The 27,149-nt window shown below is 39.8% G+C and overlaps 1 protein-coding gene, 1 long non-coding RNA gene and 1 pseudogene across 3 annotated transcripts in view; 1 reads left to right on the forward strand and 2 right to left on the reverse strand.

Annotated features, from left to right (window-relative positions):
* FAR1 (fatty acyl-CoA reductase 1) overlaps positions 1-10,166 on the reverse strand; it is a 68,294-nt gene extending 58,128 nt beyond the window's left edge. For both annotated transcript variants that reach the window (XM_073882887.1, XM_025894138.2), the window contains exon 1: positions 10,011-10,166. The gene's annotated coding sequence lies outside the window, so the exon portion shown is untranslated. The remainder of the gene's footprint in view (positions 1-10,010) is intronic.
* Position 10,167: 1 nt separating this feature from the next.
* On the forward strand, positions 10,168-26,480 carry LOC112840711 (uncharacterized). Its single transcript, XR_003212578.2, has 3 exons — positions 10,168-10,893; positions 14,572-14,714; positions 25,822-26,480. It is a non-coding gene; the product is annotated as an uncharacterized lncRNA (long non-coding RNA).
* Positions 24,315-25,008, reverse strand: LOC112840710 (ATP synthase peripheral stalk subunit OSCP, mitochondrial pseudogene; annotated as a pseudogene).
* Positions 26,481-27,149: the final 669 nt, after the last annotated feature.

Raw genomic sequence — 27,149 nt, forward strand, 5'->3', positions numbered from 1 at the left:
GGGGAGGTGGGTGGAGGGATGGGGTAACTGGGTGATGGCCATTAAGGAGGACATATGATGTAATGAGCACTGGGTATTATATGTAACTGATGAATTACTGAACTCTATATCTAAAACTAATGATACATTATATGTTAACTAAGTGAATTTAAATAAAATAAGTTAAAAATTTTTTAAAAATCAGTAATAAATAACTACACTGTTGGGACTGCCAGTAACCACCTGACCTTGGGCCAGTCAATTAACAGCTCTGATCATTGGTAAAATTCATTGAAAAGGAGCCAAAATCACTGAGGGTTAAATCCTCCTTCTCCTAGCTCTCAAAGTCATTATGTATCTATTACTACATATTAGAATAAGCTGTTTCCTAGTAGTACATTAGATACTCAGAGAATTATTAACTAATAGGTCACAAAGGTTATCACTTTAAAGCAATACACCTAAAATTCACTGATCTTCAAACAGTCAAATGTCTCAATAGCAGCTAATTCAACTGTTCCTATCTCCTGAGGATTCTACTTATGTTAAAACCCACTATTATGATTACATTTTAGGTGCAACCCACAACCTTTTAAAACCACATATTTCTGAGAAACTTATTTAGGACCATCCTTCAAACTAGATGGATGATAAACACAATCTCCGGTCTCCAAAGAGAATCAACCCTTTCAGCCCAAACACATTTCTAAGCCCCATTATCACATATACGAATGATTTTAACACAAATGTACAACTCAAAATACTTTAACAGACCCTCTTCTCCACAGATCTCAAATATATAAGGGCAAGTAAGGCCAAAGTAGTTTTTTCCTTTACCTTTGAAATATATTTATCCATTTTTTTTTTTTTTTTTGATAGAGACACAGTGAGAGAGAGAATTACAAGCAGGGGGAGTGGGAGAGGGAGAAGCAGGCTTCCTGCCAAGCAGGGAGCCCGATGCGGGGCTTGATTCCAGGACCATGATCTGAGCCGAAGGCAGACGCTTAACGACTAAGCCACCCAGGCGCCCCCATATTTATCCATTCTTAAAGTCATACTCTACTTCTTCTTAATTCAGGATGGATAGCAGCCATTATATGAAGTACCATATACTTATTCCAAAATCTTTGATAAAATCATTCAACATATTTATTAAGCTAGCTACAGCTTATTTTTTCCCAAGAATCCAATTAAGAATTGTTCTATTTTTGGGGTGCCTGGCTGGCTCAGCTGGTAGAGCATGCTACTCTTGATCTCAGAATCATGAGTTTGAAGTTGAAAATAGAGCTACCATACGATCCAGCAATTGCACTACTGGGTATTTACCCCAAAGACACAAATGTAGGGATCCGAAGGGGTACGTGCACCCCAATGTTTATAGCAGCAATGTCCACAATAGCCAAACTGTGGAAAGAGCCAAGATGTCCATCGACAGATGAATGGATAAAGAAGATGTGGTATATATACACAATGGAATATTAGGCAGCCATCAAAAGGAATGAGATCTTGCCATTTGCAACGACGTGGATGGAACTGGAGGGTGTTATGCTGAGTGAAATAAGTCAATCAGAGAAAGACATGTATCATATGACCTCACTGATATGAGGAATTCTTAATCTCAGGAAACAAACTGAGGGTTGCTGAGTGGTGGGGGGTGGGAGGGATGGGGTGGCTGGGTGATAGACATTGGAGAGGGTATGTGCTATGGTGAGCACTGTGAATTGTGCAAGACTGTTGAATCACAGATCTGTACTTCCTGAAACAAATAATGCAATATATGTTAAGAAAAAAGAAAAAGAAGAAGATAGCAGGAGGGGAAGAATGAAGGGGAGTAAGTCGGAGGGGGAGACGAACCATGAGAGACGATGGACTCTGAAAAACAAACAGGGTTCTAGGGGGGTGGGGGAATGGGTTAGCCTGGTGATGGGTATTAAGGAGGGCACGTTCTGCGTGGAGCACTGGGTGTTATGCACAAACAATGAATCATGGAACACTACATCAAGAACTAATGATGTAATGTATGGTGATTAACATAACAATAAAAAATTTTTTAAAATAAATAAATAAATAAAAGAATCATGAGTTTGAGTCCCACTCTGGGTGTAGAAATTACTTAAAAATAAAATCTTGAAGGGGCGCCTCGGTGGCTCAGTCAGTTGGGCAGCCAACTCTTGATTTTGGCTCAGGTCATGATCTCGGTGTCCTGGATTAAGCCCCACGTCCAGCTCTGCACTTGGCGGGGGGTCTACTTGAGGATTCTCTCTCTTCCTCTCCCTCTCTCCCTCCCTCTGCTCATGCTCTTTCTCTCTCTAATAAATAGTTAAAAAAATAAAAATAAAATCTTTAAAAAAAAGAATTGGCCTATTTTTTTATATTAGGCATATGCATAATGAGTTTTATCATTTTTATCACTCAATAATGAAAGACACTTGTTTGTAAAAGGTGAGCAGTACACACCAAAATAAATTTGAGTTGAATTTTAGCAGTATGTTTTCTGCCTATACATTAAAGAATGGTTTATTAAACTAGAATCCATAGACCCACAATGGGTTCTGAAAGTCTTTTTTTCTTTAATATTTTATTTATTTTTAGAGAGAGAGAAAGACCACAAGCAGGGGGAGGGGTAAGGGGAGAGGGAGAAGTAGAGTCCCCACTGAGCAGGGAACCCGATGCGGGGCTCGAATACAGGACCCTGGGATCATGACCTGAGCTGAAGGCAGACACTTAACTGACTGAGCCACCCAGGGGCCCTGGATTCTGAGAGTCTTATTAACCCCCTGAAATTATATGAAAAACAAAGTGTGTAAGTACAGTAATCCCCCCTAACCTGCAGTGGATACATTCCTAGACCCCCAGTGGATGCCTGAAACTGCAAATAGTACCAAACCCTACACATACTGTTTTTTCCCATACATACATACCTATGGTAAGTTTAATTTATAAATTTGGCAAGGTAAGAGATTAACAATAATAATAATGATAAAATAGAACAATTATAACAATATATTGCAACAAAAGTTATGTGAATGTGGTCTTTCTCCCTCCCAAAGTATCTTGTTGTACTGTAACCACCCTTTTGATAATGATGTGAGATGATAAAATGTCTACATGATGAGATGAAGGAAGATAAATGATTTAGGCATCGTGACTTACTATTAGTCTACTACTGACTTTCTAATATGTCAGAAAGAGGATCACCTGATTCCGGACCTAGGTTGACCATAGGTAACTGAAACCGTGTAAAGCAAAACTACAGACAAGGAGGGATTGCTGTTTACTTTTCTAAAGAGATAGCACAAAGCTTTGAGGAGATGCTCAAAAGAGGTCATGACCTTTGACTAAAAATCTCTGCATTATGGAACACATTTTAAGATTTTATTCTCAATTAATACTTCAAAGTATTTAAGTCAATACTCCATAATAATAATATATAACGGTAAGAATTCCTTAAATTCAAGGAGGATTTCTCTTGTGAGAAAACTCATGTCATGCCAACATTTCTGGCAGAATTCCATAAAAGACAAGAATGATATAAACTAGATATTTCAAAGTAATCTTAAAATTGTCTAACAGTTAACATTTAAACACACATACACACCACCATTTAAGATCTCAAAATGATTTATATTTGAAAGATGGTGGCACACACATTCTAGACAAAATGGATCCATTAATACATGTGGTACTAAGATATTTAGAAGGCTTTTTAATGAAATGTGCCAAATAATTCACCACAGACAGTGATACAGCCATAAAACACTGTGTCTTAAATTGTAACACAGAAATTGGCTTTTTTCAAATATTGATTCAAGATCAAAGTATGTCAATAATATGCTGTAGGGGTCTAAAAGGTATAGAGAGATACAGATTTAGATATAACTTTTTCTATGAAGCTAAAGTAAGATTTTCTAACTATATGCTTTCTCCACGTGATCAACCTCATCGCACCCCTGAATGTTTTTTCCCTATCTAAATCCTACTTTCATTCATATGAATGTGATCTCTCACATTATGTCATCTCTCATTTAAAATCTATGATGTCATCTCTCATTTAAAATCTCTATCACCAATTTTGGTATATGATCTCATGTTGCTATATTGTTTTATATATGTATATTCAGTCTATCCAATTATATTACCCCTGCTCTACAGTAGATTATTATATCTAATTTCTCTTGCCTAGCACAGTATAACACGTCTCAAACTGTATTTAAATGAACAATTTCTACTTCACTTAGCATGTCTATTGTCACACTCATCATGCTATATGGTAGTAATTGGTAAAAATGTCTAGGGATTTGCTTCAAAATAAAAAAGGGGCAAGTGGGTGGAGGTAGAAATGAAACAAGATTAACCACAGGTTTGTAACTGCTAAAGTTGGTGATGTGCATTTTATGATGGCAACTTTCCATAATACAAAGTTTAAAAGAGATTCCTTCTCCTACTAGAACAGAGAACTTCTCAAAGACAGGTCCAGTAGTTTTCTTCTTTATACATCTGCCCCACAGAGAGCAGATAAATTTACTTCACAAAACACATTTCATTATTTAGGCAGAATGACCTTTCAAAGAACCTTAACAGCTTATGGATGGTATTTTATTTAAATGATCCTTTTATTAAACTCATATAAAACATATATTCATTTGTTAACTATTTACTAAATACCTACTTTCTCAAATATCCTGTCTTAGTAAATGTAGGATATCAAAAATAACACATCCTTTCTAATACATTGGATCTGATAGTACTCTCAAGGATCCATAGAAAAAAAAGGGCAAGGAGAAAAGACAAAGAGATGAAGACAAAGAAAAAATAGCAGAAAGTTAATAAATACAGTTTTTAAGAAGGATCTAAGGCATCCACATTTTTAATTAAAGAAAGAACCATTTGTTCAAGCTGGACAGGTCTAAAAGTTCCCCTCCCCACTCCATTTTAGAGATGAGAAAACTAAAGCTCAGAGAGGGGAAGTGACTTGCCTCAAGTTACTCATCAAGTTACTAGCAAAACCAAAATTAAAACTCAGATCTGCTGATTCACAGTGCAATGTGAATTATCCACATCAAAGTACTTTCTTCTACACTATAATATTACACTAACTAAAGAGATGACTATTTTATTATTAATATATACTTCAGTTCTATATTATACCATACCAAAAAAAAAAGGTAATAGGCTAAGTAAAGGAAGGAGCTGGGAAGAAAATGCACACAACAAACTGCTAAGGCACTGTACATGCAGACTATATGCATATACCACACTTAATTCTGAGACACACATTTGACTTTAAGACATAGTAGCCATTTGGGAGTGCCTCTCTACTTACTAGATAGGGTGCTGCTGTCCAATTCATGAATCATTTAATAAAGACAATTAGATCTTCAAGTTTAAAAAAAAAAAGACAGTATCCATTTCATAAACATTTTTTAAAGATTTTTTTTTAAAGATTTATTTATTATTTATTTTGAGAGAGTGAGAATGAGAGAGAGAGTACATGAGAGGGGGGAGGGTCAGAGGGAGAAGGAGACTCCCTGCTGAGCAGGGAGCCCAATGCGGGACTCGATCCCGGGACTACAGGATCATGAACTGAGCCGAAGGCAGTCGCTTAACCAACTGAGCCACCCAGGTGCCCATTTCATAAACATTTTTAAAGACACTGTAAATTACATCTTCATTTCAAAAAATACCAAAATGTGAAAACACGTACCTCTAAAGGTAATATAATGCACCTTAAAAGACACATAATAATCACCATTATTTAAGAGCCAGTGTCACAGGGCGCCTGGGTGGCTCAGTTGGTTAAGCGACTGCCTTCGGCTCAGGTCATGATCCTGGAGTCCCGGGATCGAGTCCCGCATCGGGCTCCCTGCTCAGCGGGGAGTCTGCTTCTCCCTCTGACCCTCTTCCCTCTTGTGCTCTCTGTCTCTCATTCTCTCTCTCTCAAATAAATAAATAAAATCTTAAAAAAAAAAAAAAAAGAGCCAGTGTCACAAAGCAAACACACAGAGCAACAGTCCCATCCTCTAAGGTAACAGTTACTAAACACCTAAGGCTATGTGGCATTTTTTTTTCAATTGTAGATATTAATATAAACAAGTCTTTCTTGTCTTTTATCTCATATGCGTGGACTTTGGTTTTCCACAAAGCAAGGTTTGAATCTCAGCTCTGCTTCTACCTCTCCAACCTTTGGAAAGTCACTTACTAACTTCTCTGAGCCTCATTCTCTCATCTGTAATAGGTTATCCACCTTGGAGAATTGTATGAGAACTAAATGTAATAATTTATTTAAGGAACATAGCACAGTACCTAGATGAAATATTAAATTTCCTCCCACAATCCCTATGGGCCAAATTAAACTAAAAATTAGATCCTATTCTTGACTTAAAAGATTCCTCCATCTCCATTTTAGAGACTGGAATAAAACTACTGATCCTGGGGCAAATCCTACTAGTTTGTTTTCGAATAATTATTTGATTAGAGAAGCTTATGTCATTGTCTTGAAATCTGTCTCTTTTCTTCTTCAAATTGGGAACAGAAAACAATGACAAATTTTAAGCTAAATTAGTTATATGTAAATTCAGCACTTTCATATGGTCTTACTGAACTGAAAATCTAAGCCCATTACAAACCCACTAAGAGAGGAACTACAGAACCAATGTGTGGGAAGAAAGAAGGGTATAAAGTCCAAAAGACACAGTTAAAATGACTCAATCGAATGAGTGGTGTGCTTTTAACCTCAAATTCGTTTATTAAACCCTAAAAAAACAATGTTCAGAAAAAGCAAGACCCTATCTCCATGCTTCAAGGTGATTTAGTAAACCGATCCCTCAGATGAAGCAAATGCCATCTTTCTGTATATACAGATTCAGAATATGTCTAGTCAGTTCCAAGACAGGAATGTAGCTACCAAAGTATCTCATATGCAGCAGTACACACTGAAATAAGACCATCTTTTCCCCTTCCCCAAACATAATTCAGAGAAGCCCACCCACATATTCCCTATTAGCTCATTTGAGTGGAATGATTTTCTCCCCCACTAATTATAAAAGTAATGCTTTTTTTAAACTTGGAAAATACAAAGAGTATGAGCATTTTTAAACCACCCATGATCTTAGCAGCCAAAGATTAAAATATTAGAAAGGGACATACCAACATCTGTCCTATGAATATGACCATAACTGCCATCATATTTTAAATTTGTATAGAGCACTTGCCACTAAACACGAGTAACTATCTACCTATACCTTATTATCTTAATTCTGGTTTTTGAGACTAAATTCACACCAGTTTTTTCCTGACTTAACTCAACGGTTTCTTCTCAGTCTTTGTTCTTCTGAGTCTCTGAGCTACGTATTTTGCGGTTGACTACTTCCTCTTTCTTTTAAAACTATTTCTATCCTAAGATTTCCAAAACAGTATATTCCTCAGTGCCTACAAGAGTCTCTCCAACTCATCTTTTTCTCTTCCTTCACTGGTTCTCTTCTATTAATTCCTGACAACCTCCAAAAAAGTGCCTCCAGCCTGACCTTTGGATTTGCTTGTCAACTTTGAACCTCCAGCATTTAACACAGTGCCTGGCATGAAGCATATGCTCAATTAATATTTATTGACTTTGCCAATCCTGACCTGCCACCTACTAGCTGTGTGACCTTGGGCAAATTAAATCTCTCTGAATCTCTGTGCCCTCATCTATGAAACAGTGATAATCAAAGAAAGATGATGCTCAAAAAGCTCAAAACAGTGTCTGGCACAAAGTGGCACCCAATAAATTTTGCTATTATTATCAACACAATCTACTACAGGACTCAAAAATGTTTCTGATTATTTTATGGTTGAACACCAAATCTCCCTCTTAATAACCCAACTTATCAACATATTTTCTTACCAAAAATACCAAAAAATATTTTCGTGCTCTTTCCCTTACTGTCTCCATCATTAACTATTCTAATTCTTCTCTCCTAGCCACCAGACAGAACCATTATTTTTCAACTAAGCTACAACCTTAGACATAATTGATCTCCTTACTCTTAAATCTTCATTCAAATCTTCCCTCCTCCTTAAAACTATTTTTAATGTGTCATTCTTGTCCACAGTTGCTGATAGCATGTCCAAACTACTAGAATGTCATCTTGTTTTGCAATAACACACAACCAAACTCCTAGTTCCAAAGATGTCTCAAAACTCACCTCTTCCTGGAAACCTTCCCTGATTATCTCCACACCACTTGGATTATTCTTTCTCTGCTCTGAGTGGCCTTAGCACTTAGATATTCTGTTATACTAAGGGTAAAATGTGATCAGTGAAAAGCAGTACCAAGAAATTACTTCCACAAAATTATTTCTACCTCCTAAAGAATGGTCCATTAGCTATGATGCTAAGGACATATCGTATACAGCATATGCCCTCTTTGGTTTCTGTCCTCAGCACTTCATGTTTGTCAAAAAGTGTTTAACTCTTCACAATCCTTTTGTCCTATCCTCAAGCAGAAATTTTATCTCAGTGCCTATCACCTCCTCCCATTTAAATCCACTGAAAATGTGTAGTGGGCCACTTTCGTTTCTACTACCTCTTCTCTGCCCCCAACCTCCACCCACACCCCACAAATAAAAACTCCTAAAGCTTTAAACTGAGAGGCAGCAAGCAGTGATACACACATACCATCTTTCTTTCCTCTAAGTGAAAAGAACTTTGAACGTATTTTGCTACAACACTCTTCCCAAGACTAAAAAACTTCCCAACAAGTATGATACATACTCAAATTCTACTGCATTGAAGTGGGTGATCCTACAGTAACGGAACTGTACTTATGTGTTAATTTTCACTGTGTTACTCTAAGAGATCTTGCGTCATTTTTATGCTATATCACACAAAATAGTTGAGAAACTCCCCTGCAGGGCAGATTTTCTGAAAGGACCTTCTGAGGCTGCCTTTAAACCAACACATTCTTGATTTTTTTAAAAACATAAAGAATTAAGTGACTCCTCATTGCCATCCAATCAAAAGCAAACAATACGTGTGCTTTTACTTTAGAGACGGCGAGTTTGTGTGCTGCTGTGGCAAAACAATTAGACGAACTATCACGGGGGTGGGGAAAGGAGACACAATCAGCCTCAGTTGTGAGAGTTAACTTTTGAGTGCTTGGCCCTCATGAGGAGCGAATGAACCAATGAACCTGACTGACTGACTCCTGCCTGAGACACCCGGCTCCCCAGTCTCTCCCAACAGGAACAGTTATTCTTGCTCACTTAGTCATAAAAGATCCACACCCTTCGGCTACCGTACATAAACCGACTTCGTCGGCTCCTTATATACTTTCTCCTCACTGGCCACGTAAAGCCTTCTAGTCAAACAGCTTCCAGCCACACCTCACCTAAAACCTTCTCTCAGTCACCTTCCGGTTTGAGTAGATGCCTCTTATTCCAAATCCACTTGTCCCCATTTGTCCAGAGATCTTAACCTTCAAAAACCTACCCTCCCTTCACTCCCAGCTGATTTCCCCCCACCCTCTATCAATGCTTACTTCCAAAAGGCCAGCCACATTCCCCGGCTCCGCACCTTCTCCCCGGGCACCCTTTTCTGAGCATCACCCTTTTCCCATCACTTTCTTCCCCCTCAGACCAGAAATCCTTCAATCACAGGCCTCCTCTGACTGCCACCCCGGAGCACACGAGCCCGCTCCTCCGTTGAGTACCCCGCCCCACCTTCACCACCTCCCTGCGGCCTCCGCACACCAGGCAGAGCCCCCAAGGCTCCGCGGCTGCAAACCAGGCCCCTCCGTGCGTCCCCGCTCGCCAGCCTGGCCCTCTGGAGGGCGGTGGCCCCGGCCCAGCGGCGCACAGACCAGCCGGGCAGAGGCGGGCGCCCCCCGCTCCGGGCGGCTCTGGGTGGGGGCGGGGGCGGGGCGGGGGCGGGGCGGCGGCTAGCGCCACCGCCTCTGGCGGCCTGCCGCCCCGGCTCCCGCAGCCGCCGGCCCGGGCCAGGCGAGGAGGGGCCCGCAGGCCGGCCTCCCCTCGCCCGGCGTCGCTGCCTCTCACCTAGACGCAGAAGCTCGGGCCTCGCTTTCCCCCTGGCCGTCCAGTGATGGCTCCGCCGCCGCCTCCGCCGCCGCCGCCGCCGCCGCCGCCGCGCTCTCCTCACTCGCTCCTCCACCACCCCCGACCGGCTGCTGAAGAGCGGACGGGTAGTGGCACGCCCATTGGCTGTGCCACTCGCGTCAGCCTCCCCGACCTGGACCTCGCGATGTGACTGGCTGGCGCGGCGCCTCTTTTCCACGTCTTGTCCTGATTGGCCTGTCTCGTCTCTCGCGCCCCCTTACCGGGAGGAAAGCTCACCCCCGCCTCCCCGCTTCGGCCTCCCGCCCCCCCGCAACCCCGTTTCCATCACCGCGGGCTGGGGACGGGGGCGGGCGCGGGTGGGACGCGAACTGCCAACGGGAGCGCCGAGAGAGGGCCGGGAGGCGGGCTCTGCGGCCGGCCCGTCCACGGGGGAAAAGTTCAGCCAATGGGCGCGCGCCCCTCATCCCGGGCTCCGGAGCGCCCGCTTGGCCGCTCCTATTCCGGCGGGTGGCCGCCCAGGGCCACGCCCGGCTGCCCGTCGCAAGGTGGGAGAATGCGGCGAGACCGGAGTGGGAGAGCGCGGGCAGCCATTGTGGCGTGCTCCCGCAGCGCCTACGTGGAGTCCCGCGCCGGGTCCGTGAGAGGGGAGCCGCGGCTCTGTGGACTCCTGCAACCTCGGCGGGATGCTTTTTAGCGAGGAAACCGAGCGTGCGTCTTGTCCAGCGCCGCGGACCAATCGTGCCGCAATAATACCGTACAAAACGTATCGATGGTGAGAAAAGTTAGAATAATGGTGACCCCGGGAATGGAAGGGGCACGAGGGAACCTACTGGGAGCTGGAAACGTTCTGTCTCCGGATCTGGTTGGTATCCATCTGTAAAAATTTTATCAAGCCGTACAGTTAATATTAGTGCACTCAAGGCACTTTAATATATAATAATGTATAATATCTTAATTTTTTAAATAAAAGGATTGTGAGAATAACATTACTGTAACCTTAGGCTCCATGAGACTCCCGTGGTACAATCTCACTATGATTTAGCCGCCTGTCATTCAAAAACTACAAACCGTAGAAAGAAAAAGGATTGTGAGAATTTAAAGTGAGTGAAAGCTCTTGGCGCAGTGACTAGCGCACAGGGGTTGATAGTTAAGGATCAGCTAAGATGGTTCAGACCAATTTTTCTTTGAGGATTTAGAGCTTGTTTCAGTGCCTGGCCCTGTTAGTGGTACCAAAGCACCCATGATGCTGCACCCGGTTGGAAACTACAGAAGTTGAGTGAGCTCCCTACCTCGTAGCTGACCTAAGTACTGAACCCAGGAAACTTTAACTTAAATACCATAGCTTCTAAAAAAATAATTAATTAATTAGTTAATACCATAGCTTCCGCCCTGGTGGAGCTCACAGTCCAGCACCATGCGCAGTCATTCCTGCAGGACACAGAACACACAGCTGACGCAGCTGCTTGCCCTCAGGGATGAGGCATTCCACTAGGTTAGGCCAGATGTTGTGTGCCTGGAATCCAGACCAGTAGCAGAATTCTGAAAATAGCCAGGGCCAGGTGAATCACTTGTTATAAATGGGTCAATAGTAACCTTTCCAAAACAAACATAAGAACTCTGGGCCAAATTCTAGCCTGTGAAAGAGCACCAGCTGCAAAAGAATTGAAGACTGTGTGATTCAGGGGCAACTGGGTGGCCCAGTTCGTTAAGCATATGCCTTGGGCTCAGGTCATGATCCCAGGTTCCCACGTGGGGCTCCCTGCTCAGCGGAGAGTCTGCTTCTCCCTCTCCCTCTGTCTGCAGCTTTGTCTACCTGTGCTTTCTCTATCAAATAAATAAAATCTTTAAAAAATAAAAAAAAATTTAAAAAGACTACATGATTCATATTTGTTAATTTAGTCATTAAGTTGTTCAGTTCAGATAAATGCCTTTGTTTAAAGTACTTGTCCCTGAACTAGGCATATAATTTTTCCAAAGAGCATAGGGTCTAATAGGAAGACAGACAAATGGATCATTCCAGTGTAATTCAGGATGAGGAAATACATATAAAAATAATGTGTAAATGCCAGCTATCTAACGATCTAAACGCTTAGGGAATTTAGGGGCATATTCTTAGAAGACCAGAACTAAGTAAGCCACTGCTGGGATTTATCAGCATGTGCAATTAGACACTATTTCTGGAGAATACTTTCATTGCAAATTTTTACATTTTTGTGCAAACATCATGGTTTTTTTCAAATAGTTATATAAAAATATAACCTACTATTTAGTTCTGAGGAAACCACATGAAGAAATTAAGTAATTGCTTAATGAGCACATTATGATTTTCAAAAATAACATTAGGGTTGAGAGCATAAAGGCATCTCATTTGATTCAAGTCAATGTGTATGTAACATGCACCTCCAGCAGAGACATCCCTCCACAAGCCCCCCCCAGATGAGCTTTCTGGAGGAGGATCTAAAATTAGAACAGTGGTTCACTCTCCAAGATGGTACAAACTCATGGGAAGGCATGTTGTATTGACCATTGTCCCTAAGTGCACCATCATTCTTAAGTGAATTCAAAGAATTCATATATCTACAAAAATTGAGTAATAAGGCGTCTGGGTGGCTCAGCTGGTTAAGCGACTGCCTTCGGCTCAGGTCTCGATCCCTGGGATCGAGTCCCACATCACGCTCCTGGCTCAGCAGGGAGCCTGCTTCTCCCTCTGACCCTCTCCCCTCTCATGCTGTTTCTCTCTCTCTCTCTCTCTCTCCCTCTCAAATAAATAAATAAATTCTTAAAAAAAAAAAAGTGAGTGATAGTCTCCACAAAAGGCAATGAAGGATTTTGCCCAGAGTCTAACCTCTATGTAGTAGTGTAATAATACCAAAGAAAGTAATCATTCAAATGCTTTCCCCATCTTGCAACAAGAGCCCTGATGTTTGGGCTGCCATATATTGGAATCAACTGCACTGTAGTTTTATTCAAATATGAAATACCTGTATGTGCTTTTGATCCTTGCTATAGAAACACAGTTCTGTAAATGAAGGTAAATTCCTCCAAGCAAAAATAATTTACACCTATTTACAAATAGTTGACAACCTAAAGAGAAATACCATGTATTACTGAGAAAATATATAGGAATAAACACCAGAAACACATACACTACACATAATGTTGTTATAGCTATTATGAATCCCTTGGAATTTCATGATATTTTAAAAAACAAAAAACAAGGAAGGTTAAGCATTAATTTTTTTATGTAAACACTGCCTCTTCCTGCTCTGAGGAAACGCTTTTCTTATGGCATGTGTCATTTTTTAACTCGTATATTTTTCTGCCAATGTCTTTTTAAACGGTTTTGATGAGGTTCTTCACTCTATCTTCCCAACAACCCTATGCAAGTATTCATCTATTCATCTGAATTTCATAGATGGGAAAACTGAAACTCAGTGAGACAAGTAGCTTGCCCAACATCACACAGCTGTTAGGTGACAAAAGTGGGATTGAAATCTAAATCTGTTTGCTGGCAAACCCCATAATCTTTCTACCAAGCCACATTTGCCATCTCCAAAACAAGATCAAGTCATTTTGCCTTGTGCTTATCATCTTTGTGTTTCCCCCCAATGAGTAGCATGGAATCCTACATACGTCTCCATGGCACTCCTAGAATTAGTAATTTTTACCATGCTTTATCTTTACAGATTTCATGAGAATGCGAACTATTTAAGAGTAACTATTTCACATTAAAAATACCCGTGTTGATAAAACTAAAGTTGAACACAACTTCCTTTGTAGTTACAGTGGAGAACCTGTTACAGCCAGCTAGAATGCATCAGAGATGCTCACTTTCATTGTGTAGAAAGAGTTTCGGGCCACTTTTCACAAGAGAGTCAAATTTCTAGTGATGCCAGTGATTCTCTGCAAATCACTTGGTCATTTCTACCTTGCCCTGTACTCAATTATGACATCCAGAATCCATCTACTTTAAACATATTTTTAAAGCCTGTTATTAAGGGGGAAAAAAACAATTTTACCAGGTTTTCTAACATTTCCACTATCCATCTATTGCCAGTTTGAACAAGTATACACAGGTCCTTGTAGATTCATTTCCCCATCTATAAAAGGAGGGTGAAACTTAACGCTGAGTATTGAACAAATACTAGATCTGTGAGATAAGTTTGGTTTTCACATGGAAGTGAATCATCTGACCCTCAGTTATTCAACAACTTCAATCTAGGTGAAACAAAAATATAGCTGATATGTTCTTGGCCCTTCTAAATCATTCCTTGTATCCTACTATTGACTTTTCGGTTCTCGAAGGGTGGCAGGCTATGCCAGCTCCAAATATGCCCCTTTGCCATGTTAAAATACTTATCTTCCTATGGCCTCCCCATATAGTTTAGATATTTTTCCACAATTGCCTTTCTTTGTTCAACCTAATATAAAAGCCTGTAAGTTTTGTCATTTCTTTAGATCTACCTTATGAGAGAGAGCTCCTGCATCACATAAAACATAGATTTGTGTGCTTTTCTCCTATTAATCTGTCTTCTATCAGTTTAATTCTCAGGATCAGCTGAAAAACTCTGAGAAGACAGAGGTAAAATATTGCCTCCCCTACAATTCCTGGTGACAATGATGGGACATCAGTGACCGTAACACTAAGAGATCAGGTCCCATCTGACCAAAGGCCAGGAGAAGGTAAGATCCTTACCACATCAGTATCTCAGATTTCTGCCTGCAGGCCCAGCCAAAAGGAGAACAGTAAGAGTCTTCCTGTATGTTTTATCTTTCTAAATATAGATTGACAGGAGAAAAATGTTTGTCAAAATTAGTTCTTTGAATTGTGACTCTTGTAAATTTGGTTTTGGGTAACCACTGGTATAATCCATAGCCTCCTAGGATTGTTTTCCTTCTCTGTCTTTTGTGGTGTTTATCATAAGGGGGAAAAATCAGAGCATGTTCCTTTCATCCTATTTTATGTCTTGAGGAGAGCTTGGCTTAGGATCTCTATCACACGGAGAGTACAAGTGTTGGCTTGCGTCAGGGAACCAGACAAACAGGCTGCAAACCCAAGACACAAAATGACAAGCAGCATTCTCTTTGTCCAATATCACCAGCTCTTCAGGAAGTTTGTCTTAATGAGAGGTCCCAGTCCATGAAGGGCCTTTGTTGTCTCACTTTCATTGCCTTCATAGCGTTAGGAAACTCTCATCCTGATTTCACCCACCCAGCACCACAGATAAGCTGGGCTATAGCTGGAGGCATCTCATCTTCCCATAGATAACAAGAGACAGTAGTTTCACAAACACTATTCTTACTCCAGTAACAGTGAAAGTCTTGGCACTCTTATGCTAACTCTGGGAATGAACTTACTGGATTTGGGGAGGGCTGCATCCTTTGCACTCTCTCTGGGGACTCCTCTTGTGTCTATGATTAAGCCATAAAAGACTTTGATTGTAAGCCATAAAAAGGCATTTTGTTTTTGAGTCACAATTCAAATACGTATATTTTCTGAAATAAGTCAGAGAGAGAAAGATAATACCATATGATTTCACTTATATGTGGAACCTAGAAAACAAAACATGAACAAACAGACTCTTCAGTGCAAAGAACCAACTGGTGGTTACCAGAGGGGAAGTGGGAAGTGGCAAAATAAAGGGGATTAAGAGGTAGAAACTTCCAGTTAAATATAGTAAGTCATAGAGATGAAAAGTACAGCATAGGGAATATTGTAATAACATTATATGACAGATGGTAACTACATGTATCATGGTGAGCACTGAGTAATGTATAGAATTGTTGAATCAATATGTTGTACACCTGAAACTAATGTAATATAGTATATCAATTATACTTCATTTTTAAAAAGAAGGTATACTTTTGAATATTTGGACTTTTATGATTAAAGGGATTTTTTTTTTTTTTTGAGAGAAAGAGTGTTTGCATGTGCGAGCTGGGGGTCGAGGGGGCAGAGGGAGAGGAAGGGACAGAATCCATGCTGGGCATGGAGCCTGATGCAGGGCTTGATCCCAGGACTCAGATCATGACCTGAGCTGAAATGAAGAGTCGGACACTTAACCAACTGAACCACCCAGGCGCCCCTATTTAAAACGATTTTTTAGAGAGTTCTCATCCTAAACAAATGACCTATTGTTACCTATAAGAAGATCAAATTGAAATAAAAAATTATAAGGCAAAGATCACTCTTATATAAGTTAATAAATTTTGTGTTTCTTAATATATACCTAATTCATGGCTGAGACTTAAAATGAAAACTCTAAGATCTCTTTTTCTATGTCTGTATGCATCTTAGGTATACATGTTATGTAATGTGTTATTTTTCTACTTTCATATGATATTGCCAAAATTACTTTGTAAAAGAGCTCTATTTAATCAGTTTAAAAAAATAAGCACTTACATAAATTAAGTATTCTAAAACTCTCAGAAATATAGAAACTAACCTAAATGTTTTTCAGGTTCACAAGACCTAGGACAATCTTTGGTAAATTAAAGCTAGTTTAAGTTTGTTGGTTTAATAAAAACAATCATGTCTTCAGAGTTGTAAACCTTAAACATAATGAAGAGATACAACTTTTTCTACTTGGGTTTACTAATCAAATGAGTTTATCTCTACAAGATGCTTAAGACTATAAAATTATAAATTCAGTTTAAAGACAAGATATGCAATAAAAATAAATTGCTTCATGTATGTAAAACACAGCAGTACAAAATGAAAGTTGGAGAGAGCCATATATTTTAACTTTTAAGTTCTCGCCTGTGATTATCTAAAGAATAACTTAAGATTATGCTGCCTTTGTTGCATTAAACAAAGTATTATGTCTGCTTAAAAATAGTTTCCAAAATCTTTTTGGCAACTTGAAACCTTAAAGTTATATTAAGTTAAATTAAATGATGGATATTCACTGAATATTTAGATAATTTCTAAATAAGATAATACACTAAAACATTAATTGCTAAATATAAGTTTATCTGCTTTTGGCTTCTCAATTTTTATAGAGAGAAAAAAAGATATTTTGGTCTGTTAGAAAGCATATCTTTTACTACATTAAAAAAACTGTACTGTGAAAAAGTGTAAGTCTTTAAAAATTATAAATATTTATAATGATGTATTCATAGATTTACTAAGCTACTAGAGGATGCTGATATATATAGTAGTTCACAATTGCCTGCTTCCTAATTTTCACTGGAAAATAAAGGTTACTAAATGGTTAAAATTTGTAATCTATAATATTTATAATCTATATATGAAAATAAAACTAAAAATAAAAACAGCAAAGAAAAAAAACTTTGTGTACAAAGTATAGTTGGAGAATGGGATGTGTTTTTATATAAAGAGTATATGACAAAGGCAGATGTGTTTTTGTTGAGGAAAAAAGAAGTAATTTTGTCCTTAAGCAAAATGACTAAATGTTCCAGAATAAGAAAGAGAAAAGGAATAAGACAAAATCTGTGTGGATGTAGAAAATTGCAGGTTTGTGGAAAAGAAATTTTATGTTGCAAGGTCAAAGCTGGCCAAAGTTAAATGGATAATTTATAGGAGTTTTAAAAAATGAGCTCAATAATATACTGATACAAAATAAGTTTAATGACAGTTTCTTAGATTATTGGTCTGCTTTTAATAATAGATTATAAAAGGTTTTTCTTTACCTTTTATATCATCTGCCAGGAAATAAAGATTCTATCTTATCAGAATAATTTCCTGTGCTTCACATAGTCTTTATCAGGTCTTTGATTACATAAGAAAACTGAATCTTCAATATTAAAGAATCTAAGGGTTTTTTTTTTTAACAGTTACGTGACTTTCTATATTTACCTTTAAAATCTCTTAATGGTCACTTTAATTAGATGGATAACTAAGTATTTTGTCATTGGGATACTACTTAAGTGTTTTAAACCTTTAGGCTTTTTGTTTTTTTTAGGTAATAAGTGAATATTTATTAAGAATGAGAACAAAAGTCTCGGGACGCCTGGGTGGCTCAGTCAGTTAAGAGTCTGCCTTCAGCTCAGGTCATGATCCCAGGGTCCTGGGATCGAGTCCTGCATCAGGCTCCCTGCTCCGCGGGAAACCTGCTTCTCCCTCTGCCTGTTGCTCCCCCTGCTTGTGCTCTCTTGCTCTCTCTCTGACAAATAAATAAATAAATCTTAAAAAAAAAAAAGAATGAGGAACAAAAATCACAAAAAATTATAAATTTTATTTTTTTTTAAGATTTTATTTATTTGAGAGAGAGAGAATGAGAGACAGAGAGCACAAGAGAAGGGAGAAGCAGACTCGCCGCTGAGCAGGGAGCCCGATATGGGACTCGATCCCGGGACTTCAGGATCATGACCTGAGCCGAAGGCAGTTGCTTAACCAGCTGAGCCACCCAGGCACCCCGTAAAAAAATTATAAATTTTAAAAGATGGCCACACAAATATCACAAAATCTAGACATATAACAATATTTTCATTAACTCCTTAGTACTCTACAATCTTTCCTACATCTTAGGATTTTGGATCACCTCATTATATGCCAATGATTTTTGTAATATTGTCTATAAAAATAAAGGTAATTAAGACTTTTTCCTCCAGGGGCACCTGGGTGGCTCAGTCGGTTATGCATCTGACTCTTGATTTCAGCTCAGGTCATGATCTCAGGATCGAGGGATTGAGTCCCACCTTGGGCTGTGCACTCAGCAGGCAGCCTGATTGAGATTCTCTTCCTCTACTTCTCCCTTGTCCCTTCCTGACTTGCACTCTGTCTCTAAAAATAAACAAATAAATTTGGAATGCTGTCTTGGAAATGAGATTTGACTTAGGTCTTAGTTCTCTTATCCTTGGAAAACAGTAGCAGGAAGAAGTTGGGCAACCAAGTGCAGAGCTGGAGAGCCAGCCGCAGAGCCAGAGCACCGGCGGCCCCCTCAGCGCCATGTCAAGGGGAGCTCTAAACTTTTAGACATTTTTGACAAATTTCCCAAAATCAAATTCAAAATGAGTCTCTTGACCTTGAACTAACTTTGGAATTTCTCAGAGGGTCCCTAGATGATCTCAAAGATTTGTTCTCTATCCTTATAAAAAGAGATTAAACTAATAGCTTGTTTGAGATGTGATATTACATGGGAAACATTGTCAAATAAAAGTGATAAATAACTTTCTTTAGGTCGTATTTGTATGAGTAGATGCTACCAATATTTAAAAATTGTACAGAATTTCTAGAAATCTGTCAATGTCCTTACTGCCTACATGATCAATCAAAATTCCAATTATTATTTGAAAACATTGCATTTTACAGAAATAACCAAATGTTCTTGTTAATTGTATCATTTTTTTAATAGTGAACTCTCACCAGATCTGTAACCATGGCTATTTTTAAGTCTTTTGTCATTCATAGACCGTTGTCTTACTCTTGATTGTTCTCTGAGAACATTTACAATCAACTGCAGGGAAAAATGCTTCATCCTGGGGCACCTGGGTGGCTCAGTTGTTGGGCGTCTGCCTTTGGCTCAGGTCGTGATCCCGGGGTTCTGGGATCGAGCCCCACGTCGGGCTCCCTGCTCGGCGGGAGGCCTGCTTCTCCCTCTCCCACTCCCCCTGCTTGTATTCCCTCTCTCGCAGTCTCTCTCTGTCAAATAAATAAATAAAATCTTTAAAATAAAAAAATGTTTCATCTTGAAGGAGATCCGTTGAAAAGACCCTGACAAGTACTCTAGAATACAGGTTTCTGATAACTCTAAGATCATAACACTAAGCTGGATAAGAATTTCTAGAATTCTGGGGCGCCTGGGTGGCTCAGTCAGTTGAGTGTCCGACTTTTGATTTCAGCTCAGGTCATGATCTCAGGGTCATGAGATCAAGCCCCATGTTGGGCTCTGCATTGAGCCTGGAGCCTGCTTAAGATTCCTTCTCTCCTTCTCCCTCTCCCCCTATGCCCACTGGTGTGCCGCACTCTTTCTCTCAAAAAAAAAAAAAAAAAGAAAGAAAGAAAGAAAAAAAGGGAGGGGAGGCTCCTGGGTGGCTCAGTTGGTTGAGCAGCTGCCTTTGCCTCAAGTCGTGATCTCAGGCTCCTGGGATTAAGCCCCATATCAGGCTCCATGCTCAGCAGGGAGTCTGTTTCTCCCTCTCCCTCTGCCCCCCCCACTCACTCTCTCTCTCTCTCAAATAATAAATAAAATCTTAAAAAAAAAACTTTAAGAATTTTAGAATTCTAATGGAAAAACTGATTGATTTAAACTGCTAACCCAAGATCAAGCAAACAAGAAGCAAGTACATGAGACTGAATGAACTGATAAGGATGGTTTTAATTTTATGACTTTTTGTTTAAAGCATTGTTAGACCTTTAATGTTTTGTTTTTGAGATTTGAGAAAACCCTTTTTTGGGGTGCTTGGACGCTCCGTTGGTTAAGCATCCAACTCTTGATTTCAAGTCAGGTCATGATGTTGGGGTCATGGGATCGAACCCTGCATCAGGCTCCACACTCAGCATGGAGTCTGCTTGGGATTCTCTCTCTCTCTCTCTCTCCCTCTACTCCCCCCCTGCTCACACACGTTTTCTATAAATAAATAAATAAATAAATAAATAAATAAATAAATAAAATCTTTTTAAAATAAAGAAAGAAAACCCCTTTTCTTTTTCTTAAGCTATCTATAACTTATCTCAATTTGATAGACTATACCTTTGTAAGCAAAAATTAAAATATTTATCTTTTTCTTTCCACATGATCCCTCCAGAATTTGGAAACTTTTTTTTTTTAAAGATTTTATTTATTTGAGAGAGAGAGTGAGTGAGCGAGAGAGCGCACAAGCAAGGACAGAGGGAGAGGGATAAGTAGACTCCCCAGCTGAGCAGAGAGCCCAACACGGGGCTTGATTCGAGGACCCTGGGTTCATGACCTGAGCCTAAGGCAGATGCTTAACCAAGACTGAGCCACCCAGGCACCCCCAGAATTTCGAGACTCTTAATAAACATTCTTATTCATGATAATATAGTTGTTTGCATAGGTTCAATAAGAATTTGTTCTCTTTACAACAACCGGAAACATTGGTTATATTACCAAGACTTTGACTGTAATGTCACATTTTGACAGGTACATAGACTTAAATGTAACCAGATGGAGGGATACCTGTGTGGTCAGTTGGTCAGGTGCCCTGCTCTGGGTTTTGGCTCAGGTCATGGTGTTGGGGTCACAGGATTGAGCCCAAGTTGGGCTCCATGCTTGGTGTGGAGTCCGCTTGGGATTCTTTCCCCCTCTGCACCTCCTCCTGTTCTCTCTCTCTCTCTCTCTCTCTCTCTCAAATAAATAAATAAGTAAAATCTTAAACAAAAATAACATGACCAGATGCCTTTAAGGAACTAAGGTTGACTATATGGAGCCAATGCTTATAACACCTCTTGAAACACCAGCCCAATACCTTGCTTACAGGATTCCCAGCCCTACAAGTAAGTAAGCAAGATTACTTCCTGGCAGGCCCAAGAATTTTAAGATCCATTGGGTACCTTGAAAAGAGAGGAATTCACCCAAATCTATGGATGCTACAGGCAAAGTCTGATGGCGAATTCTTGGCTTGATTTCTTAGCCTCAAATGGCTTTTAAAGTTCAATCTAAGATTCCTTATTAAAAGTTCCAACAAAACAAACTTAAAAAGAGCCTATGTGATAAATCACTATTCTTGCTGCACTTATATAAATAATCAGGCCAAGTTTAATGAGACTAAACTTATTTTACAAACAAAAAAGTCTTACTGTAATTATACTTAATAAAAATGGGGAGAGAAAATTACATTTCAGTGAAGAACTGTAACATCCCCTTACAATTAGGATTCTAGCCCTTTTCATTGTCTTTGAGGTTTTGTATTCTAGCTAGAAACTCATCTAGATCCTGAATTCTAATTTCCTCCAGCATATGGCCACAACTTTCCAAACCAAAATTTCCCATTTTCCTCCCACCCTTCTGACTTGAAATCACAAAGAATGAAAACTGTCCTTTTCCTGAACGCCTATACGTGAAAGCTGGATGACCTGATATAAACTTCAGAAAATCACCACAACAGATCATAGATAGACAAACTTCATGTCTACTTGTGTAGGCCACTCAGAAAATTCACTGGAACACCCAGCAAGAGAGACCTTCAAACTGCAAATCAGGAAATCTGTCAAATTATAACTGCCATCCTTATTCTGCCATATAAAGAAGCTTCTTGCTTAAATTCTAGAAATCTTCTTGGGGTACCTGGGTGGCTCAATCCGTTAAGTATAAGATTCTTGGTTTCAACTCAGGCCATGTTCTCAGGGTCCTAGAATCAAGCCCTGCCTGGGCTCTGCCCTCAGCATGGAGTCTGCTTGAGGATTTCTCTCCCTCTCCTTCTGCCCCTCCCCCCATCAGGTGCGCACACATGAGTGCTCTCTTTCTCTCTCTAAAAATAAATAAATAAATCTTTTAAAAAATCTAGAAATCTCCTCAACTGGCTGTCCTCTGGACTCAGAAATTGTTTCCAACTATTAATATTCATTTTTCTTTGATTTCTATAAAAAATACTCCTCAGTAAATGTCTCATTGGTGAGATCATATGGTGACCTAACTTAGATGAACAACTACCCTCATCTTCATCACCACCTCCTGAACTGAGACACAGCTGTTTAAATGAACAGACCTGTTCCCAAGACTTAAGAGACTAAATCACTGAGAAACAGAATAATCTGCCAACTCAGATTCTGGACTATGAATCTTTTGGGGGAGTTTTCAAAGGGGGAGAACGAAAGGAGTATGCCACTTTGACATAAGGACTATTTTGAGTGAAAGGCACTTAAAAAACAGCAGATGCAAAGAAGGGCATTTAGTTCTCCCCTGTTCTTCCTGAAAACAGGAGATAAACACTCCTGTGTGAAAGATGCCTTCTCTGTACCAGGGGAAAATGAACATTCTTCACTGGGGAATTAAGGCCAAGAGAATCCTGTATAAATAGACCATGTTAAGATAATACTTACCTTCCTATGGCCTCCCCATATAGTTTAGATACTTCTCCCCAATTGCCTTTTTGTTCAACCTAATGTAAAAGCCGGTAGGTTTGCCATATCTTTGGATCTTTCTTTTCTTATGAGAGCTCCCATATCATATAAAACTTATAGGTTTGTATACTTTTCTCCTATTAATCTGTCTTCTATCAGTTTAATTCTCAGGCCTGGCTGAAAAACCCTAAGAAAGTGGAGGTAAAATTTTGCCTCCCCTACATTCTCACTATCTCCTCTATTGATTAAAGGGTCCTGGTGGCTTACAGGTGTTGGGAAGAAGAAAAACAGTATTTGTAGTATTTCTTTAAATACCATCTGTTGTCTGTTTTCCAAGCATCATTGTGGAAAAAAAAGAAACCATCTTTCTGGCCAGTTTCTTTCCTCATCTGATTAGATGGTCATTTTGCCCTTTTTTTGTGGATGGCATTATCCATGTTTAGACCTCATTTTTGGGCAGTAGTAAAATCAGTAGAACCCTGAGACCTGGAAACTATTCTTTTCTTTTTCCTGTCTCCTTTTTTTTTTTTTTTTAATCTTTTTCTTTCTTTATTGGAGATTTACTCCCCTTGTATTTAGATCAGAGCAGAGCTGCTGCAGATGACTAGAAATGGGGATCACTAGATTGTCATCTGTATTCTAACATCACAGCCCATCCAAGGTGAAAGCCATGGACTCTGACTCACCTATTTCCTGCTTTTTGGGTGGTGCTTTTTGAGAACTCTGCATAAAGTCTCTAAGATCAGTACTAGCACGTCTTTGAGCTTCTAGGGAGAAGCCTGCTCTCAGAAATATTTGCAAACAAATTGGGAAATTCTTCCCAAACTGGGAAGAAACTCATGCAGCAAACCACACTTATGTGTAAAAATTTGTCAGCAAATACAAAGGTATGACTCTTTAAGGAAATAAGACTTACATTTGACATAATCTCTAATCTCTTATTCTCCAGGGCAGAGTGCATAGATTAGTTTCTCCATAAACAAAACCGGTTTATTAGAGCAGTCAATTGCAGAGTTGTTTTTTTTTTTCCTCATGAATAAGGCAATGATGGGCTTGAGAATAAGAAAACATAGTGATTAAGAGTCCTGACACCAGAATTGAACTTCTGGGTGTAGAATCCTAGCACCACCACTTATTAAGTGACCTTGGGCAAGCTATTGCCCCTCTGTGCCTCAGTTTCCCAGCAATAAAGTGGAAATAATGGTAATATCTCATTGGGGTTGTTATGAAGCCGAATGCATTAATATTTTATTTATTTTTATTTATTTTTTTCTGTTCAGGAAGCATGTTATTGTTGCTCCAAGTTTAGGAATTTTCACTGACAGAAAATCAACACTTTCAGAAAACTTCCCGCATGGCCCTGCTGGGCTTCTGAATCTTGGTTTTCGCAGATATCAGCGTATCTCTCTCCAATATGGACAATCATTCCACCCATGATTGACGGGTCAGTCTTAACTTACAATTTCAAGATTTGGCCTTTACTTAGGAAGCTCTTCAGGACCGTTTTTAATTCAGTAAGAGTGGCTTCATCTAAAGGAGATGCAGTGGTCACTGTGCACGGTACTTCTCCACGGTGGACGCTCATCATGGTCGAAAAGGCAGAAATGACTCCAGGGGTATTGTCCAAGTGACCATTCTTAGCAAGCAAATTGATCAGGTTGGATGTGAGAGGAGAGAACCTCTCTTTTGCACTCATGTCATTTAGCTTTTCACTTTCACGGAACGCTTTATGTAGGGAATAATGGAAGCAGCCACTTTGGGCTCCTTCAAGATTTGTGCTACGCTCAACAATTCTTTCTCTACTTGTTCCAGTTTATTCTGTTTAGATGCAGCAGAATAAAGAGCAGTGGCATAGTGACCTTCAATGGCATAGCGACCTTCAATATCATATCCCTGAACAGGTGGCCGCATGAGCTTGGAAAACGGCCTGACCACAGTCATACTAAAGCATCACACCTGCTGGGACAACCCAGACACTGCTGGGACGGCCATCTTCTCCGGGGGCTGTAGGTCCGCATTAATATTTTAAAGCACTTAGCACAGTTTCTGATACATGGTAAGCCTTACCTAAATGCTTACCTTTAAAATTGTTAAATCTTGGGGTGCCTGGGTGGCTCAGTCGGTTAATCGTCCAACTGTTGGTTTCTGCTCAGGTCATGATCTCAGGGTGGTGAGATCAAGCCCCCACACTGGGCTCCCCGATCAGCGTGGAGCCTGCTTGAGATTCCAAGCTCCCCGCTCCTCCCCACCCCTACTTGCATGCACGTTCTCTCTCTCTAAAATAAATAAATCAATCTGAAAGAAAAAAAAGAGTGAAAGACTTCCTAGAACTGATAATAATGCCTATCTTCTAGCCAAACACTTTGAAGATACTATTTACAAACCTCACAACAAGGTGGGTATTACTGTCTCCATTTTACAGATAAGGAAGTGGAAAGTTAGGGAATTTAATTAAATTGCCTAAGAGCATATAAGTGAGTAGTGGAGTTGGGAATTCTAACACAGTGTGTCTAATTCCAAAGCATGTGCCCTTCTACTGTGCAGCATTGTTTCTTAAAACTTCTTACCCATCCCCTGCATTTATTTATATCCACTCTATTTTAAAACTGGTCTTCCGAGTCACTATATAATGTGCCCATTGGCTTTCCCAAGACTATGTAATTATTTAATAACTGTTAAATAGCCATCGAATGCTAATGAACATTTGCTGATCAGAGTGATGTACATTGCTTATCACAGTGCCTTTTCACATGGCAAGCAGTCAACCTTAGCTATTTTTATCACCATTCATCTGTTCATTTGTAGGAAACAGAACGCCGCAATGACCACTGGTGCATGTTCGCTCAGACTGGAGATCTCTGAGAAAACTCAAGGTTGCAGGGTTAAAAATAACCCGAAAGGATCAGAGTGAAATGCCCTTGGAACGTGTGTGGTCAGTTCTAAAGTGCGCAGCAGAAGATGTTTTGTAGTTAGGAAGCCAGCTGTAAACAGCACACTGTGCACTCCCCTCTTTGTTTCCTTGTCCTGTAAATTCTGTTTACAGTGCTTGACTAATCCTGTATACATGGAGGAATGTGCCTTACTACGCCCCTGCTGTAGAAGGTATATAAGAGTATGGAAAATAAACCTCGGCACCTCGGGCTGTTTGCTCGGGGTCCCCTGTGCCTTGCTATACTGTCGTCTCTTCTTCTCAGTTCCTTCATCGCCCCAGGTCCCCGACTCTGAAGTTGACATTCATTCATTCCTTTAACAAGCATTTATCAGGCATTTCTTACAAATCAAGCACCTTGGAATAAAAAAATGAACAAGATAGGGTCCCTTTTGAAGCTCACACTAGCTGTCCCATCTGTGAGCCACTAGATATATGTGGCTTATTGAGCCCTTCAAATGTGGCAGTCTGGATTGCAATATGCTAAAAGTTCAAAAAACATACAGGGGGCGCCTGGGTGGCTCAGATGGTTAAGCATCTGCCTTGGGCTCAGGTCATGATCCCGGGGTCCTGGGATTGAGTCCCGTGTCGGGCTCCCTGTGAGCAGGGAGCCCACTTCTCCCTCTGCCTCTCTGTCTCTGAGAATAAATAAAATCTTTAAAAAAAAAATACAGGATTCTGAAGACTTAGTACAAAAAAAATAAGCTAAAACACCTCATTAATAAATTTTATATTGGTTACATGTTGAAATGATAATATTTGGGATGTATTGGGTGAAATAAGATATTATGCAAATTCTTTTCATCTCTTTGTTTTTACACTTTAATGTGGCTAGTAGAAAAGTTAAAATTAATGTGGCTTGTGTTAGGTTTCTATTGAACAGCATTGGTCAAGATGGCGGAAAAGGATGAACACAGTATAATATAAATGCTATGAGAAGAGTCAGCAGAATATTCTATGGGAGCACGGAGGAACAACTGGCTTGGGAATTCAAGAAAGTCTTGACAGAGGAGGTAACATTTGGCTTGAATTCCAAAGGGTGAGTAAGGATTATTGTTAGATGAGTATTTTCCAGGCAGAAGATGAGTATGTAGAATGTCATAAACATGAAAGAGTAACCAACAAGTTGAAATATGATAAATAGCTTGACTTTTCTCAAGTGTGGGATAGAGGGTAGGAGTGCTTGATGAGAAGTAGTAGGAGA

Source organism: Callorhinus ursinus, unplaced genomic scaffold (assembly GCF_003265705.2).
Source record: "Callorhinus ursinus isolate GAN/ISIS: 27379988/994484 unplaced genomic scaffold, GSC_fseal_2.0 scaffold49, whole genome shotgun sequence".
In the NCBI taxonomy this organism is placed as follows: Eukaryota; Metazoa; Chordata; class Mammalia; order Carnivora; family Otariidae; genus Callorhinus; species Callorhinus ursinus.